The following is a 7,307-nucleotide window of genomic DNA, read 5'->3' on the forward strand; positions in this document are numbered from 1 at the left end:
GAAATTCAAGTAGTATACCAACAACCTGAAATATCAACAACTCAATTCAAAATGCAATAAAATGCAATGCATGTCTTTAAAACAAGATTATCGACTCGAATAATCAAATAATCTTGTTTCTTCTTTTTGGATCCCGAGGTCAAGATATCACAACAACTCACCGACTCTCCCGATTGAGGTGGATGATGCATATCTCAATCCTCTAGAATCTGGAGCAACTATAAGGAGCCTCGGGCTAATGGAGAACTCGACGACCAATGCCACTCGATTATAGTCCCCCAAACGTCTAATTAAGACTGAGCGACTCGGCCCTTTTAAATCAATCGTTCTGGCTCAGTATGAATCCAAATGAAATCGTAATACATTCAAGTAATTCAATTCAATGCATTTAATCAATCATAACAGGTAATCATGCATGTATGTGATTTAGGGACTCGTGAATCAGTCTAAACTCGAATATTCGTCCCTTTTCGATTCGATGTCGTCTATTAACTTTTCTTTGATTCGATGAAGCTTCAATCTGGACAAGCAATTCTCGATCAACTCTTTGACGATTCGGATTCCACGAACTCTGAACTCAACAATCTTCAACCAAATCTGTACGGAGATACCAAAGAGCTCAATATCAACAATCCAATTCAAATCAAGCCCAAAAACTCAATCAAACTCCTAAATTCTAAAATCTCAAACCGGCGGAATAACGGCTATAAAACGGCCAACCGAAAAACCACAGACATAAATATATCAATACAATTCGAATTCTAACACCAATAATCCATCAAAAAAATTCAAATCCAACAACATCTTAAAAACCCCTATTACGAATTTGCTTCCAAAAATCATAACAAATCCAAACGACGTTCTTTTCCCGATCCGATTTCGAATATACGATATATGCTAGCTCAAGAACAACATATCCAAAAATCATTCGATTCCAATAACATCCCAAAAATGAAGTATAGTTGATCGAAGGAAAACTTACGGTATAACAGAGCTCTCTCAGCCGTGATCGCAAATATACGATAAAATCTGAAATCTACCGGACGAATCGAACAAACCGAGAAATTTAAAAGCTTCAAACTCACGTTTTGGAGAGAAATGGAGGAAGAAGGCGTTGGAGATGAAGGAATGGGAAGAAGAGAATACTAGTCAAAGCAAATAAGGCCAAGTGATAGTGATATATAATAATTTGGTTCAACAGTGTGTTACATTTACGCACTTGATCCTTGAGAGTGGACTAGATGTTCGATTTGTGATTTTACTATCTGAAATTTGGGTTTTTCTTGTTCTCATGCTCGAATGTTAGCTTCCAATTTGATGGATGAACTCAGGATGAGTTCGAATTATACTTAGCTTTGCAAATTTTATGTTTTTTTTCTAATGTGATTAATATTAACTAAAATTTGCAGATAAGTGCGTGATAAACCTAAGATTCTCAAAAGAATTTTGAAGCTGCTAGAATTTCTGTTTGTAGACATGTAGTGTTAATAAAAAGGCACCATGAAAATAAATTTGCATTTACTGAGATGGCGAAAGAGTGTCACTGTGGTTGTTTTCAGGCAAGCTTTGAATGTTCTGCTGTTATTTGTTGTTAGGCTGAGCTGAGAGCTAGTGTGTTTGAAGTAATTGAAGAAGAGGATCGAGTGATATAGAAAAAAGGTCTACCTCTTGCACTATTGGGTAGTTGCAATGATCGTGCTAAGAAACTACATAACTCTCCTTCAGGTACACAAGTTTCAATTTTCTCGTTCTTTTTTATTTTGCAAGACACAAATATTAATTTGCTTTTGGATAGCTTTCTTTCAAATGCTATAAATAAGTTAAGAAAATATTGTGTCTACACAAAGTGAAACCGAATTAAGCCGGGATCTGATTATCTTCAGTGGAAAATGATTCCGCAGTAGTAATCCCAAGAAAAGAAGGGGTCTGCATTCGAAAAAAAAATTATGATTGATTTGCTTGTTTGTTCACCTCTTTTTATTCATGAATTTGAGAATTTTGTTTTAGAACATATACTTACTGTAAGTGCCAAGGTAGAGGCACTTATTTCCCAAAACTCTACCAATCCTAGCTTCCAATCTTACATTGTGATGGTGTCTGCATGTATGAAATTAAATAATATCCTGTAAAGTTTACCATATTATATATACCTAGCAACTCCTCTGTACTTTGACCCACCTCTTGAAAAACCACTGCTCTTTCTGCATGCAGTATGATGAATTATTTTATACAACAAAGGTAAATGAAATGATAGAAATTAAAAAGATTACTACCTTCTCAATGAAGCTATGGATTCTTCTTTTGTCACGTATGGTTTGCATGATTCCGATTTTGTTCTCATAATTGGTTATCTGCAAAAAATTAATATTGAGTAAATATAATAGTCCAAGTAATTGAGCATGTACATGCTTGATATTTGAAAAAACTCACTGGGAAATTGGTAAAAGTTGAACTCCCACAGTACTTTAATGCAGCTAAATCATAGGCCCTTGCTGCAGCTTCCAAAACTTCATATAATATCAACGTTTAAATATTTGTATGCATAAATTTTTAGGTAAAATATATTTTATATTTTTATAGTAGATTTTTACATGACATATAATAAACTTTCGGTACTTAATTTATAAATTGTCGATGCTTAATTTATCAACATTTTATGAATATCGGTGCTTAATTTATTAGAAAATTTCGCATAAATATTAACATGTCACGTGCATCGCAGGTACTTAATATAGCCAAAAACTCAGCATTCTGCAGGTATTGCCACTGTCTGCCCCTTTTTTCTTGGGACTTTCACCTTTCGGTTTGTGAAATTTGGTGTGTTTATTTTCTTGAAATGGGTATAGTATACTGATAGTGGCAGCACAAGAAGAAAAGTAGAATAAGCAAAAAAATGTTATAGAGCTTGATGTATTCTATTGTTTGGTTTCTTTTTCTGTCAATAAATATTCAATAAACTGACCCCTCTACATCCCAAACACCGAGTTCTCCTTCATCCTGAATTCCATGTTGATGCAATGTCAATGATATATATGATTGAAATATAGGTTCTTAATGAATAATAGAATAAACATTAATAAAGCAAGTGGTGACTCCGGCACTAAAAAACACTTAATTTTTTTGACTTTGCAGCATGAGGAAGTAGCAACTTGTTCCCTTTGAGCAAAAATTTCCAAATGTTGATCCTTTGGCCGTTCGACTCTTGGAGAAGTTGCTTGCTTTTGATCCCAAGGCTGTCTAACTGCCAAATATTTTTTGGTGTATTTTGTTGGTGGATAGCCACTTAGAAGTAACACATTTGTAAGTTGAGAAGTTAAATATGACAATCATGTATCAATATTTTGGATTCTATGAAAATTTTTATTTATGTTTCAAGTTAAGTTAATTTGCTATCTACGGGAATTATGGTGTGAAAATGACTATTTATTTCGTGATACATAATTTTTTGGTCTCTTGATGAAACATCAAAATTAAGTAATTAGATATATGATTCTAAAACTAATAAATGACATTTCAAAATGTCTTTATAAAAAACAAATAGTGACACTTTTAAATGTTCATATATATTAGTATAAGAGGCATTTATATATGTCACAATAGTATGCTTAAAATGATATTTTAAACTGACATAATAAATTACTTATCGTGACACTTTTTATTGTCATTATAAATAAATATACAAGTCAAACATGTGTATCATTACAAATAATCTTTCTTGACATTTTATATTGTCTTGAAATTCTTAATTCATGACACTTATAAAGTCGGTATTAATATGTTATCATGACATTACAAAATGTCACAAAGGCTAAGACGACATTAGAATAGAGGACATTTATCGTGAGCGTCACCAAAACATTAATGTCACCAAAATTTTCATATAAGGAAATTTATGTGTGTATCTAAAGGCATTTTTTCTAGTAGTGAAGATTGCTGCCAATTCAAGATCATGAATCGGATATCGAGTCTCGTACGGTTCCAGATGCCTCGATGCCTAAGCTATCACGTGCTTCCTCTGAATAAGAATATATCCCACAATTCGATAAGAATAATTGCAAAGAACTGTAAGATCATCAGCACAAAAGGAATAGAGAATACTGGAGCGCTGATCAATCTCTTCTTCATGTCAATAAGAACTAATCTTATAAGATTCGGTCCAGACAAAAGAGCATTCTTAAAAAATATTGAGTAATCGGGTTTACAACGATAAGAATTCCTCAATAAATCTGCGATAGAACCCATAAATCTTCAAGTTTCAATCACCGATGTCGATCTAAATCAATTCATAACAACTTCGGTCTTGTGGTGATCGAGAGAAATTTCATCTCCAGAGGTAAATATGATCGAGAAAGACAACTCGATCTCATCAAAATTCAGATTTCGATATAATACCATATAACTGCTCAGCCCGCAAAATCTGCAAACGAATCTCAATTGCTCTCGTTCTGAATACGATCTCAAAAATATCCTCCTCTCGAAGATGATGTCTGATCTTAAGTCGATGCTAAATTTAACCTCACGAATCGAAGGCAAAACGGAATCTCACCCGAGATGGCGTCAGCAATTCTATAACCTCGGTTAAATCAACCAATTCGTGCTAAATTTAAGGACATCAACTACAAATATTGAGAATCCCTCTGCACCTTTCTGTATCAAACGGTCATCGGTAAAACAAAAATCAAAAGAATCCTTGAATCGAGAATTCTTACCAAAAGATTTTTGCTCGTCTATCATCTCGGATCTGAATCTGACAACTTTCCAAAAACCTCACACAGATGCCCTGTACTTAGTTAAAGTAGCTATACAGACAATATAATCAAAATCTGATCACCTAAGTACAATACTATCCAATTCAATCTTATTCCTATTAAATTGAAGTTCAGAATTCCGAACTAACCTCACAGAATAAAATCCTTCCACAAAAGGTAAAGAATAGAAACAGCAGCAGGCCACAGATCAGATGGTAACGGAAGCATCAAAAAAAAATTTCGGATGGAAAAGGAATGAAAGGCACCCATAACATCAATACAAAGTAGAATAATCAAAGATCGAACAGTTACTTGCTATGTCAACGTTAGGTGCAGCCTGAGCCTGAATATCCTCGTTAAGAGCAAAGACTAAGGCATGTTGCCTCGAAAATTCATTCAAGTTCTGATTAATTTCCAATCGGTTATGTGATTGCTCAGAACCTTGCTGAGGACAAATGCTAGAAAAATGACCAGTCTGATGACACATCCGAAAACTACCAAAAGTTCCTCTACATAAATCACTAGAATGGCGACCTCCACACTTGCTGCAAGTCACACCTGAAGTTCCCGAATTCTGTCCTGGGACAAACTATTTCGAATCGCTGGAACTAGACGAACTACTCCCAGACTTCTTGAATTGTTTTCCCCTCGGTTGTAGATGATCTCTAAAGTTACTCCCTCTATATCCGGTCGAATGATGAAACAAAATCTGTTGAAGAAATTTGGATTTAAACAGACTCCAAGAAATGATCGTACGTACCTTGATTTTCCAATGCTTTCTTCTTCGAAATCCACCAGCTTTTTGCAATACCGTGAAGTTGACCGAATTTGACGATCATCAGTGTAACCCAGAGAATCAAACAAACTAATCGATTTCCTCTAACCAGCTTCCACACCCATTGGAATTTTCAGTACTCTTAAGAGTAGGTGGGTTAAACGACTGAAACCTCATCAGTAACGATTCCATCGGTGTCGGAGTGACATCCATTAGATCATTCGCAGTACAATTCTATTCAATCGGGTTTGCTGCTATTTTTTTCCTGTTCAATATTCGTCAAGGAAATATATCTCATATTCAAGAGAATTAGGACACAAATATCTCAATTTCAGTAATTTCGTGTCCATAATCTCTATTAAAAATTTCATTCCATATCAGGAATATTCAACTCTGCATTTCTAATATATCATGCTTTACTATTTAACAAATAATCATGCTTCGTAATTTAAATCACAAAATAACGTAATTCAAATAATTCATGAAATAATAAAGCATGCTCACATGAAATTTAAATAATTATTTAAATAATTCAACCACATTCGAGAATTCAATTCATGCGGACTCGATTTACCCAGCTCACTTCTAATTCAATCCAAGATCTTATCTCTCTGATACCACTTAATGTGAGGACCTCGGTTCTAGACATCTAATCAAGAATAAAGCATACAATCAACGACAAAGATTCAGGGGATTAATCAAGAAATGTTTTTTTGTAAAAGAATGCACGGATCCCGTGCCGTGCAAATTTTTTGAAAATAAAACACATGCAGCAGAACATGCAATCCAAATCCAACCTCAAAATCCTCAAATCTCAATATACAACATGCATTTCATCAAAAATCTAATATGATACAATACATGAAGGACTAAAGTCGAACAATAATCGAACTAGGTAGAACATGCAACAACTCTAGGTTCTACAATTCAAAATACAATACATGATACAAACAAGTTCCACAATACAAATATCAACTTCTAAACCAAGTCCTCACTTCTATCATTCCCAACTCGATCTAGTCATGCTGCATCTGACTCGAACCTACTCTTCTTGTTGCCAAGTACACATACAAAATAAGACAACAGCCGAATAACTCCGGTGAGAATATAATTTCCAGTAAAAGAGACATAACAAATAAATCCATGCAATACATCAATTCAGGATATACGTAACAACAAGACAAGCAATTCAAGTAGTATACCAACCACCTGAAATATCAACAAATCAATTCTAAATGCAATAAAATTCAATCCATGTCTTTAAAACAAGATTATCGACTCGGATAATCAAATAATCTTGTTTCTTCTTTTTGGATCCCGAGGTCAAGATATCACAACAACTCACCGTCTCTCCCGATTGAGGTGGATGATGCATATCTCAATCCTCTAGAATCTGGAGCAACTATAAGGAGCCTCGGGCTAATGGAGAACTCGACGACCAATGCCACTCGATTATAGTCCCCCAAACGTCTAATTAAGACTGAGCGACTCGGCCCTTTTAAATCAATCGTTCTGGCTCAGTATGAATGCAAATGAAATCGTAATACATTCAAGTAATTCAATTCAATGCATTTAATCAATCATAACAGGTAATCATGCATGTATGTGATTTAGGGACTCGTGAATCAGTCTAAACTCGAATATTCGTCCCTTTTCGATTCGATGTCGTCTATTAACTTTTCTTTGATTCGATGAAGCTTCAATCTGGACAAGCAATTCTCGATCAACTCTTTGACGATTCGGATTCCACGAACTCTGAACTCAACAATCTTCAACCAAATCTG

At 34.6% G+C, this 7,307-nt stretch overlaps 1 long non-coding RNA gene across 1 annotated transcript; it reads left to right on the forward strand.

Moving 5' to 3' along the window:
• The first annotated feature begins 1,200 nt into the window (after positions 1 to 1,200).
• Positions 1,201 to 3,317, forward strand: LOC140866926 (uncharacterized). The gene is made up of 3 exons (XR_012144996.1): positions 1,201 to 1,725; positions 2,723 to 2,757; positions 3,133 to 3,317. It is a non-coding gene; the product is annotated as an uncharacterized lncRNA (long non-coding RNA).
• The last annotated feature ends 3,990 nt before the right edge of the window (positions 3,318 to 7,307 follow it).

This window comes from Henckelia pumila, chromosome 4 (assembly GCF_033568475.1).
Source record: "Henckelia pumila isolate YLH828 chromosome 4, ASM3356847v2, whole genome shotgun sequence".
Lineage (NCBI taxonomy): Eukaryota > Viridiplantae > Streptophyta > Magnoliopsida > Lamiales > Gesneriaceae > Henckelia > Henckelia pumila.